Source organism: Mycteria americana, chromosome 1 (assembly GCF_035582795.1).
Source record: "Mycteria americana isolate JAX WOST 10 ecotype Jacksonville Zoo and Gardens chromosome 1, USCA_MyAme_1.0, whole genome shotgun sequence".
In the NCBI taxonomy this organism is placed as follows: Eukaryota; Metazoa; Chordata; class Aves; order Ciconiiformes; family Ciconiidae; genus Mycteria; species Mycteria americana.
In genome coordinates, this window is record NC_134365.1 from 148,380,004 (window position 1) to 148,393,393 (window position 13,390).

Genomic DNA, 13,390 nt, shown 5'->3' on the forward strand with positions numbered 1-13,390 from the left:
AACTAGCATGAGGTAGTAAAGTTTGGGGAGAGGTGGAGGGTCACTCACTTTTGAATGTGAAAAAAAATGCTTCTTCCTGGTTTTGTTTCAGAAATAGTCAAACCACTTTCTGAACTACTTTTGGCAAATAAAAGTTTTGTGATGGTTATCTGCTGTTGAAAAGTTTACCCCAAATCTTTACAATACTCAGCTGAAAACCAGTATTTATAAAGAAAAATATTATGTAGATGTTCAACTAGATTATAACATCAACCCCAAGTACTTATACCCTTATATCACAATTTTTCTTCTAATTTTATAATCTGGGATAGTTCCACGGGAACAAAGTACCAGGTAAGGCTAAAATTATCTACAGTTTTCTAAGTAAAACTGACCCTGTCCTGCATCTCATCCTGGAAAATACTCAATTAAAACAACTGGAGATTTAGCCCATGGAAGGGCTTCAGATTCTGAACAAAAATGGAAGCTGAGCCTTGTAAAATTCAATTAGACACAAGAATAATGAGAGACCACTTTCAAATCCAGTTCCTGACTTTGGCTTCCAAGTGATGCTTGGCATCAATCAGGTCACTTATTTAGGAGCTGACAGATTTTTGGCATGTCCCTCATTTTTATTTAATTAAGTTTTTGATTGCTGGTTTGTTTGTCTTTTTATTCAAAGAGTTTTACAAAGATACTTGTAACTCTGCATCTATGGAGAGTTTAAAATTTGAGAGATGCTAATCTGTTATCACAGCATATATATATGTACAGGCTAAGACATATTAGCAACAGACAAAAAAAAAGCATTTCCAGGTGCATGAGACCTAGGGAAGTATGGAGTTTTTTCTGTGTTAGAAGTAAATTGATGTTTATATTTTTCCTGCTAAATTAGCTTACCCTCTCAATCTGTTGATACAATTTTATTTGAGCAATGCCAGCAAATGTAACTGCCAGCACAGGGACTTCTGTACCCAAGAGCTGTATCCAGTTGCCGATTCTCCAAGCACAGTGGGCTTTATGAGCAAAACACTTTTACTTCATACTCTAGCTGATGGCTTTTCTGGTGAGGTGTTTTGAAAGAAGTCACGGTCCTAAACACTGCTATGTCAGCAAAAGTTTCATGCATAAATCTGGGCTAAACCAAAGAGCAAGCACAAGTTGACCATTCAGTGCATCACCTATCATTGTTTCCATTAGCTAGAACATTCACATGATACCAGTTTAGCCAGACTTTTTGGAAATCCAAAAGAAACTCCCAAATAATTCTTTTAATCTGCCTCTTTGCAGTTGGCTAATCTAGCTATGCCACAATCTGTCAAAAGCTTTATGTGCTGGTCCAGTTAGACAGCTCCCAAAATATAGGTCCAATTTTGTCTTTTTAAGGCATTCTCCTAGGCTTCCTACATTTGTTTTCACTTTCCTTTTCTTTATACCTTTCTTACAGTACCATCCAGATGGCAAAGAAATGCTCAGCCGTATTTACATAAATACAGTTTCAGACACCAGAGAGTTAGAGAACACATTGCAGGGAAAATAATGAAGATAAACTTAGCAGCTTTCAGGTGAGTGCAATCAGACAATCTTGCAGTCTTTTTTTTTTTTTTAATACACTCTACAAAAGAATTATATAATAGATTATAGTATTATGCAAAAAAACTCCTAATACCTAACCTTTTAATCTGGAAACAATGAAAGGTACTTAGGAAAAAAGAAATCTGAAAGCATCAGCCTACAGACTAGCACAGATCAGCACATTTCCATTTACGTTGATGCAGTCAACCATTTATGTCAGGTGAGAATCTGGGCCCCCTGTGGAATTCAGAGCACAACATTAGGCACCAGGCAGATCCTTTGCTGCTGTACACATCACCTATTTATTCGGCCCCATCCAGCACAGAAGAAATTCCCCAATTTACTGGTGTTTCACTTTGCACTCTCCACAATAATGCAAATTAAAAGAAAAGACAGAAGACAGTGAGGATCCAATATGTTCTACTAGCAAAACGAACTTTGGGTTACTTTGGATCTTATTATTAGCCTCTCAGTGTGGAATATTTTAGGAGAATGTGGCTCAAATTTATGCCTGGCATAGTTCCATTCACTTCCTGAGAGATTAATTTAGCTCTTTTATTGTTTATGCTGTTTCACGCATTGCACATAGGTATCAGCATAAGTCAGGAACAGAGACAAAATCATTGACTGCATTTACCTAGATCCCTATGTACGCCCTAATTGAATCACAAGCAAAAATGATTGCACGAACTGAATTTATCCAAAATTGTTAGTCTGATTTCAAACCAGCATTGAGAGGAGAGGCAAGCCTACATTATTCTGACCAAACAATATAGCTTGATAGCTCATCTCAGTGTCTAATGAAGTAACGTTTGCATAATGCATGAAGTCCAATTTAGGAAAATTGAAACTGCTTTGCCTTAAAGATGGCCAGATGTTTAGTGAGCATGTGATCAAGTGACAATTTCACCCAGAGAAATGAAGACCAAGACTGAGGCAGATAAGTCATACAGGAGGAAATTTTTCATTCCCATTTGCAGCAGGGAAGACCAGCAAACAGCTTGGTGATCTCAATTCTTCAATTACTAAAAGCAGTACAATTACGCAACTGACATTATTAGACAAAAAGATGTTTTATTACAATATAATAATCTCTATAAATTGAAAGAATAAGGTCATACCTTTCTACAGTTCACAATTTTGATTGCCTGGTAATTCAACCTCAATCTATAGGCCTTCTAGGTAATGAAAAAAATATACTGTGCACACTGCAGTAAATATACCTTGGGGAAATATCCACTTGAAAAGCCATTTGAAAGCACAGAACTATCAGAGTCTGATATATGGAGTGCATGTAAGCAGATGGGAGTTATTTCTTTGTCTCAGTTATCTGACACAGTTTACCAAACATGAACTATCAGCCAAAGCTCACTATCCCTTGAGTCCACTAACTACTGTTTCCAAGAATGATTTTGAAATGCAAGGTCTGAAAAGAGAGGTAGTTTATTCTTATTGGGTAAACAACACAGCTGGAAAAAAATCACAAAATCTTGGGCACACATGCCCTTTTACTGATCTGAGAGAGACATTGCAAACTTCAAGTCTGTCGAGATCAATATGTTCTGGGCAAAAAAAAAGTTACATTAATCAACGGAAAGTCAAGATAAAGGTTAGTATGTACAACTGAATCAGGAAAAGGTACAACAGAGAGGAAAGGTGACAAGTAGTTACCACTTGCAGAGGTTACCAGGAGCACAAGTTGTACAGAAGAATAAAACCAATGCCACTACTGAGCTTGTGCTTTTCCATATTCAACACAATTATTAAATTTAGTTTACAGGCTTCTTCTTTTGAAGGTTTTAGTAATCTCTCTCAAGGATAAGGACCAGGAGGTCTGAAATAGCATGGCTGTCTTATGAAATGTTCTCAAAATAGTAGCCAACCATTTTTGTCTTTCCTCCTCTGTTACAGTTCACTGTGATTCTGTTTCTCCCACACAGTCTTCACAGGAACTTTTGGCTTCATAGAAGAATATTAATACAGAAGCAGATTACATGACAGTGTAATCATCACTGTGTCTATGTCAAACATGATGAAGTGTCTGCATGACCAAAGGTTTCTCCATTTTTCCAAATATACGTTCTTTATAACAGCTGGCCTAATTTCTTTCCTTCAAACTTTGCTTTTTTAAATCTCAAATCACAACAGGTACAACAATCCTACTATTACAATACATTTTTTTAAGACCAGAATTCCTATGGAAGAACACTGACAGAAAGTGCCAAGAATTATACAGATTTCTTCTAAATTTCTAATTCTACCTAAATCAAGGATTCACTATCTATGCAAGGAAAATATCAGTGGAGCTCAGGCTGATATAAGTATTTAACAACCATTGAAATTTATGGTAAGTTAGGCACTGTAAGAAAGAGCTTGACACCTTCATACCTTTGTGAACATGGCCCTCAATTTGTCAAGTCATATGTATGAGAATTACAACAGGTTAATGTAGCTAGGTATTTAATACCTCCCATGACTAAGTTGCTTAAACACTTTTGAAAATTCTGTTCTCCTTGCAAAATATGCCAAACTCAAGTCAGAGAAAGAAAGAATCGGTTATGCCTGCTCCCAAGTCTCCCAAAGAATGCAGTTTCCTAGGCAAGCTCCAAGCATACACAGCTAGCCTTGGGATAAGCACAGAAAACAGTCAGAAAGGAAGGTAGCAGTTTCTTTGGTTTAAGAATCTCACAACAGCCTTGAGAATTTCATCTCTTAGACCCCTGAACAGTTTCCTTATCTTTACCACTTAAAACTAAAAAAACCCACTTAGTAAAATTATTTTATTAACATTAAAATGTTTGTTGCTATTTTTAATGGAGTTACTCTACTTCACTGTAATACCTAAGATGTTTAACTAAAACACATCCGTGGTCAAAATTGTCTGCTTCTGTGTAGTATGCAAAAAGCTAATAATAGTTACAAAAACATCTTCCTCTCACCAAATTTATTCAGCATTCAAGGGCTGCAAATGTCATTTGTGGAAGTAGGAAAAGAGACACAAGTTTCTGGAGGAGATAGCTGTTTTAAGGGCAGAAAACAGCTTGTGCAACACAGTATGTAGCAGAACCACCTGTATCTTACAAGTCTAACAAAAAGCAGACGCACAAGATGACAGAGGTGGAGAGAGCTTTGAGGAAGAAATCTACAAAAACATAAAAAGAACCTATTTTTGACCACGTAAAAGTCCCTTTTCCAGATCAAGAAAGTAATAAATGAAGACTACAGTGATTTAAAAGGAGAAAAGTGTACGATGTTAACAAAAGCCTGGAGGTGTTGGGATACAGATACATCCCCACAATCTGTAGATTTTATTATTTGCAGAAACCAAACATTTGTTTTATTCTTCAGTTCTGTGTAGTCACTCAGCAGAAATACCTTGTCTCTACCAGAAAAAGCATGCCTGAGAGTACTTAAGAGTCAAGGGACACCGTGTTCACTAAAAAAGCTTGAAGGGAAATGCAATACAATTCTCTCAACCTTATTTTTCAGCAATGAGACAAGAAAGGAAATTATGTCCAATTAGACTGATGACAAGCTCTCGTGCAGAAAAAAATTAAGGTACATGGGTTCTTCTGGGTTTTATTCATTGTAAGAATGGTGCAAAAAATGAAGGGCATTGCTCTGATATTTAAATGACACTGATGAATAGTATTCATTTGACACGACATCCTGCACGGCATCCTTGTCTCTAAATTGGAGAGACGTGGATTTGATGGATGGACCACTCAATGCATAAAGAATTGGCTGGACAGTCGTGCTCAAAGTGTTGCGGCCAACAGCTCAATGTCCAAGTGGAGATCAGTGACAAGTGGCATTCCTTAGGGGTCGGTATTGGGATCAGCGCTGTTTAACATCTTTGTCAGTGACATGGACAGTGGGATTGAATGCACCCTCAGCAACTTTGCTGATGACACCAAGCTGTGTGGTGCAGTCAACACACTGGAGGGAAGGGATGCCATCCAGAGCAACCTGAACAGGTCCCTGGACAGGCTTCAGAGGTGGGCCCACGCAAACCCCATGAAGTTCAACAAGGCCAAGTGCAAGGTCCTGTACATGGGTCGGGGCAATCCCAAGCACAAATACAGGCTGAGTGGAGAACAGATTGAGAGCAGCTGTGAGGAGAAGGACTTGGGGGTGTTGGTTGATGAGAAGCTCAACATGACCTGGCAATACATGCTTACAGCCCAGAAAGCCAACCATATCCTGGGTTGTATCAGAAGGAGCATGGCCAGCACGTCGAGGGAGGTAATTTTCCCCATCTACTCCACTCTCATGAGGCCCCACCTGGAGCACTGCGTCCAGCTCTGTGGCCCCCAACATAAGAAGGACATGGACCTGTTGGAGCAAGTCCGGAGGAGGCCCATGAAGACGATCAGAGGGCTGGAGCACCTCTCCTATGAGGACAGGCTGAGAGAGTTGGGGTTGTTCAGCCCGGAGAAGAGAAGGCTCCAGAGAGACCTTATAGACTTCCAGTACCTGAAGGGAGCCTACAAGAAAGCTGGAAAGGGACTTTTTACAAGGGCATGTAGTTATATGACAAGGGGTAATAGCCTTAAACTGAAAGAGGATAGCTTTAGTTTAGATATAAGGAAGAAATTCTTCACTGTGAGGGTGGTGAGGCCCTGGAACAGGTTGCCCAGAGAAGTTGTGGATGCCCCCTCCCTGGAAGTGTTCAAGGCCAGGTTGGATGGGGCTTTGAGCAACCTGCTCTAGTTGAAGGTGTCCCTGCCCTTGGCAGGGGGGTTGGAACTTTAAGGTCCCTTCCAGTCCAAACCATTCTATGATTCTATCATTTTTTACCAACCAAAAAGCCTTACAGAAACATGAAGACTCCTCTGCCACCGAATTAGGGATTATACAGGGTCACATTGTATTCAGATGTTCCTTCATAACTACAAGCACATTTATAATGCCACTGGAATCACTCTATAGATGTTGTGATGGCTGGGCTTGCATTCCCAAAACTTTATACCATGAAATTTTACCAGAAAATTGTCATTAGGACTGCTCTATTATTTATGGCACCAATGAGCAACATTCATTTGCTTCTTGGGTAAATCCATCACTGAAAGAACTAAGGAAGACCAAACTCTCAAAACCATGGTTTTAATTATGTCAATATCATGCAGAAATCCAATAAACAGGTCTACACAAAAGTAATTACTCTTTCATGGAGCAATCATGGAAAGCTCAAGCTCTAAAACAAAGTTGATAAATGCTTGACCACTCAAAAACTAAATTGATTTAGGCAAAGAGACCCTCAGTTTACCCTAAAGTAATTCAATATCCTTTGCAGCAATTCAGCCATAGCTTTTCTAACTTAACCTTCCCAAATGTTGGCAATAAGGGAAGTGAAGCTATGTAGCACTGGATAGACAAGGAAGGCAACTGTTACTTTCTAAAGGAACTGTAACAGTGTGTACACTTACTCTAAAGCCTAGGATCTCCAGGCCCAAGACATAGGTTATTGAGGTGGGAGAAATCAAGCATAAAAACTGGCATCAGGCTGGAAAGTAGTTTCTTTCCATACTTTGTACAAAGGCCAATTAATTTGCTGAAAGATGAGGTACCCGTTAGATACTGTTCAGCTATGGAAAAAACATTCAGTCCAGCTGTTCTTCAGATCTTTTTGCAATGCCCATTACTGAGCGGATAAGACATTTCATTCTCCTATATTACTGAAAGTAAATTGCTAATTTGTTATACACCTTTTAAGACAACACTAAGGCTAAGTCATCCATATTTGACAATCTGCTTGAACTCTGATAAGCCAGACAGCAGACGGAAGATCAGTCCATTACCAAAGACTTGTGACAGAAACTATCATTCCTCCAAGAAGCAAACCAGATTTCCTGACAATATAGTAAATTATAGCAATAAGTATTATACTGCTACACATCACAGTACACAAGCTTCATTACAGAAAAATGAACATTATGCTAGTCCATCCCATTGCACCTCAAACATGGGCAGCCTAAGGCCTTTATCCAAATGTCTATCTGCTAGGTCATATTTTAGTTACACGAAGTGGGGCTCTAGAGGAGACCAAAAGTAGAAGCTGCCAAGGTGATACGTGAAAAAATCAGTCCATGCTAATTTTTTTCCCTCCAGCTTCCTCCTTTCCACTCTGTTTCACTTTTGAGATTATATTAGCCTCTCACAAGCTCAATGGTGGAACAGAAGTCATAAATAGACTCAAGTTTCAGCTTATTGCCACTACCTCCCAGAAACATTTTCATAGCGAGGCACTGACTGCCAGAGCTTGAAGCAACAAGAATGAGTCTGTATGTGAGGTGATTTTGATTTATCAGCAAAAATCCATGCAGCTTAAAAGTTTTCTATAATTCATACCTTTTTTATCATGACAGTATATAAATATGCTGTAGAAACAAGAATAGTAACTTGATCATAATCTAGCAAAATGTTTAAGTGCATGATTAGTATCTTAGTCCTCGTAAATGAACAGACCCCCTCAAACTAAAATTTAATCCAGGACTTGAGTGTTCTCTTAGGTCGCAAAGCAAAAAAGCAGCTTGTAAAATCTGCAGGGAAAAATACAAACATCCTGAGGTATTCCATTATTTTAGAGATGAACTGGACTGACCAATTGGAAAACTCACCCCTCAAAAATAACAGAGACCACCTCCCTACACAATTGCTTTACAAATAAATTAGGTAAAACAGTGAGATACAGCTAGAAAAAAACACTCCAAGTTAACAATGAAAAACAGGATATCATGCTTGTGCTCAAATAGTGTCTTGCATTATCTTTGAGAAGAAGTCTGTAAAGGAAATATTTGGGGCTACACAGTGGGGTGAAAAACAGCTGAAATATGGATTTAAATTAGCTTTGCCTTATTATAGAAAGATTCACCAGGTTATGTTTCTATAATTGCAGATGCTCCAATAGTAGTTTTAACTATCAAGTAAATAGACATAGAAACTAAAAATATGCAATAAATTCAGACTTAATTATAAGCTCTGAATAATATTTTAGACAAGTCTCCACATCAAGACTATTCTTTTAAATACCTATCATGTCTAGTGGAGAAGCAAAATGAGCATGTGGTGACTTTGAAACTGAAGTTCAAGGAAATCTATCAATATATTAAGGAGCAAAAAAGAGTAAAGATTGCTTTTATTCTACAACACTTAACTGAACAAAAGGGAAATGCAGCATCCATAAAGATATACGACATAGCCTAGAGAGTGGACACAAAAGAATGAAGTGATGAAACACACAAAAGAAACACTCTGTGTTACCTTTATTCTTAGGTAACCTTTTCAGATTACCTGAGAATAAAGAGATGAGCATATATCCAGCAGATAACCAATTAACAGTTTTATGAACAGGTAAGTACAGTTTATAAGCTTGTTTCTCATACTGTCTCTTCAACATACTTTCTGTACAGCTGCATTAAAATGAGATTCCAGTTGCTAAAACCATATAGGTGTCGAATTCTTCCTTCACCAGCAACTTGTGCTGCAGCCTCAGATTCCTGTAGCTACTTAGTTAAGTCTATATGTGTGTACACACAAACACACAGACTTTGATGATATTGAGATTTAATAGTCTATGTAACCTCAGTGTGTTTACATTTCTGTCTCACAAAACTAGGGGATTTTTTTTCCCCATCAGTTACATCTGATTCCCACTTTGCATATTGACACGGTCTCTCCTTTTTCTGTTTTTTTTATACACCAGCCAGTACTGCTTATCTGTAGAAAACCAGGCTACAGTAAGCCACTAAGTTTTATAAAGCAACTTATAAACCTTTGCTGCTGTTGAAAAGAACTGGGTTGTTGACAAAAATTGGAGCATGGATTTTAATGCAAAAGCATATACTTCCTGGATGCCATTTTGAATGGGAAGTGTTAAAAAAAAAGACAGTAAGATATGAAAACTGAGTGATCTGAAATTCATACACCTGTTTTACAATATAAAGTGCAGGGAAAAAATAAAAACAAGATTTCAGATGAATTTTCAAATTTAAAAAACTCACTGAGAATATCTCTAACAGCAGTGGAATCATGTTCATTATGATTACAGATATAACACAGTTTTTAAATACAGAAAAGGTTGAAATAAAATCTTGCTATAGATATGAATATTGCATCCTACAAGTCAGGGTCTCTAATGACACTGTAACATGAAATGGCAAGTTGCAGCTTTCTGTAACTTTATGAAGAGATGAAAACCAAGGCAAAGGGATATAATATGCACACAGGAAGATGTAATTTGGCTCAGAACACACGTGTCATTTACTTTTAAATCAACCAGTTCATATTTCTTTTAAATCAGTCCAAGCTCACATCCTATTATGTTTTTGATAAAGGACAGGTATCAAGATATTTATGCAATAGATGGCTTTTACTTGTTAAAAAGCCACCCTAAAACTTTTGAATGGGCATTCAAAACATCTCAGAGTTTTAAATTTCTAAATACTCTTGTCTAGTATCAATCATTTCTGTCATTTCATAACATCATACCATAGCTCAAAATGCTGAAATTACTTTCTTCTTCAAAGCCACTGCCACTTGAGACTACCTCCTAGTAGCACTCACTTCATTATTCAGCCTTCTTTTACTTCTTTATTCTTACACAATTCCTATTTCTTGCTACTTAACATTAGCTTGTTTTAGACAGTGCCCCAAAGAAATCTTCCATGTCACAGACAAAGGAAGAGTCATCACTGTCTATCCAGAAAACAAGTTTCTATTGTCATCATAAAGATGTTAGAATGATGAATCTCTAATAGTAGCATCTGCATTACCTTCTCACAATCAGTCCTGTTTTTTCTGGAAATCTTGAGGTTCTAAATAGATACTTTTTGAAGGCAACTAGGAAATGAATCACTGGTAAGGCCTTTAGGGGAAGTGGTATAAATCCTCTGCAAACAGTCTGGAATGCAGGGTCAGCCATATATTCCTGTGGATTACACCAACTTCGTCACAGAGAACATTACCTTTCCCTTGACTGCAAGCCTTTTTGAAGGGATCCCTAACATTTCTTCCCCTTGTGGCACTTCCAGCCTCAGTCTAAGAGGATTTCTTTTTCTTCAGGGCCACAAGTATTCACATACAATTCATCTGAGGTTATCTTTGCTGTTGGTAGGTGCCTGGTAGCAACTGTCTTTTTTCTGACTGTTAAAGAAACAGTGAGATATTAATATTCATACTCAAGTCTAATCATAATTACAACAAAGTTACTGACATCTGAAAAGCTTTGCTCTACAAAATTAACTTGAACATTCAACTGAACACCCACTGAATAGATAACAAAGTAAATTATTTTACTTCCTAGGTTTCACCCACAGGATGAAAAGCGCTGATGGAAACTGATAAGAAAATATACCTGCAGAGTTTGATATCTAGAGAAGCTCCACATGATTTTCCCTCAGAAGTGCTGCAGATTAAGAAAAAAGTGATAGAGCTAAGGGCTAAGTTTGGAAGTACACAGCAGGGAAGTCCTCCTTGTACATGTTGATGATCTCACTCTTGAAATAGAAGAGATAGAAATCAATGTAATCATCTTTCTTTTTGCTCAATCAACTACCATCTTGCCGAGTTGCCTTAACAGAATAGCTCAACTTTTAATAATAATTTAAGGGAGAAAAGCTAAAAGTTCCTCTCCTGCTGAGAAATATAGCATATGTAGATTCTCGCAAGAATAATCTTTTTTTCTCTCAGAATACTATTCTAAATTCTGTACACAATTTCCACACACATTCCTCTCCCTTTGAGAGTTCCGTTATATGACAGGGATTAGACTGAAAATGGTCCCTTCCTTCCTCTTCCTCTGCCACAGGTAATTTCCAGCTACTGTTTCTGTTCAGCTGTTTGTGTACCCATGCTCCAGCAGTTCACAGGCTACATGAAAAACTGCTTACTTAAAAATAAATAATTTTTTTTTTTAAATTATTATTTTTAATTCCAGAAAGTGTTAATTTTTTTTTCCAGTAGAGCATCACAAAGCTACTGCATATTGTAGCCAAACAGTTGAAATAACACAAATGGGGGGAAAAGTAGCTCCTCAGTCAGTGCTGCCACTGGAGACACCAGTTATCATACAGCACCATAGCTTGTAGGTTTGTGAGGAGGACTTCCCATCTTCATTGTAAATTTGAGACTGCAAGCTCATTTCTGCTCTCTCATGTAAGTTTGGACAAACTCCAAAGTAACAGAGCAGAAATGGAGCTTTTGGACAAAAGTGTGCTACATTTGACTGCCTAATGTTAATCTCCTATATTGATAATTAGGTTTGAGAACAGAAGTAAAACTCAAAAGTACTTAGCTAGTTTAGATTTGTTTCAGTGGGATATACTGTCCACAAGCGTATCTGAAACAAGGTCCATTTCTATTCAAAAATGTAAATATAGCTTTAAGCAGACTTGAGTCCTTAAAACTTCAGGTAACTACATTTTATATTTCGTCATTGTTTTATTTATCATTCTGCCCTTACAGATTATACGTAGTCTTTTTCAGCTGTAACCAAGAAATATCTCTACACCATACACTCATTAACTATCCTAATAAGACCATCTACTATCAAAGAGATACAGTATGCATTTTTTAAATTGATATCTTGGTGCATCTTTCCATCTTGGTGCCATAACATATCCTGAACTCAAAGGTAAGGGATAAATAAACTAGTCATGTTTTCACTGTGCCATAATAATCTTCCAAGAACCACTGGTTCCTTCTATTATTATTTTTTCCTTCTTCCTACTTGAAGCGGTTCTGATCAAATGCTTTCTTAATTATTATTCCACATACATTTCCAGTACCCCAAAATGCTACTTACAAGCTAATTCAGAGGGGCAAAGAGCAAAAACACTTTGAAAAGTAAGCATCCTCACCATTGCCCTCATTGCTTTTGAACAGAGTACTGATTTCTAGAGTATACGTAAATGCAATCCAGAGGACTGTAAGCAGAATAGATCTCCCTGTAAGCAGGATAAATCATCCCCTGGACAAGCCATTTTGGTACACAGTTGGGGAAGGGCAAGATAATTAGCTTTTTATTAGTTCAAGAATGGAGCAGGTACTCCCATTGCTTGACGTTCGGTGCTTCACATGAAATATGACCAATACATTTCACACTCTTTGAATATGTGGCCAAGTTGTTCCCAGCACATAATTTGTTCTGTCTTTGCTTGCCAGATTTCCCATTGCCAGGGGGCATAGGAGTCTCTGACCACCCAGTATTTGACATGCCGCAATAATTTACATTCTCCCATATACATAGGCAAAACCAAACAATCAGGTTGAATGACCACCTTTCAAATTCAGGAGCTTTCATTCCAAAAATACAAAACATACATGCTGTACATTTATTAGATTCTTATATGACCATTGTACACAGCAGCCTTTGAATGTCATTGTGAACAAGAGAAAGTCATTGCTTTGAAGAGGTTAGTGTAAGAGCTTTAAGTAAATTAAGATATTAACAGGTGTTCCTTTTCCAAGTTGTATTAAGGAAAAATTCAGCCTAGTTTACAAAGAGGAATACTGTGCTGAATTTAAACTTGAAGTTGCACAAGTAGCCACAGTAATCCATACCTCCATAGGTACATAAACAACCACCTTGCTTTCTAAATCTGAATGTGTTGCTGCAGAACTGAGGAATGTCCTGGAGTTAAGAAGACCACAACAACTGACCAACTGTTATGTTTTGCTAGGTTCACTATTGTCACACTATCGCACAGACTCTTTCAGTTTCTCCTGCCTTTACACATGCAGTACAGCTATGTATAACTTCTTCAAAATTATACTTTAAGGCTAAAGATTGTTGATAGATCAGTAAAAGAAAAGTAACCACTGAAGAGATGATGAA

The 13,390-nt window shown here is 37.6% G+C and overlaps 1 protein-coding gene across 1 annotated transcript in view; it reads right to left on the bottom strand.

Moving 5' to 3' along the window:
• Positions 1-13,390, bottom strand: part of GABRG3 (gamma-aminobutyric acid type A receptor subunit gamma3) — a 326,786-nt gene that overhangs the window by 294,983 nt on the left and 18,413 nt on the right. The window lies entirely within an intron of this gene.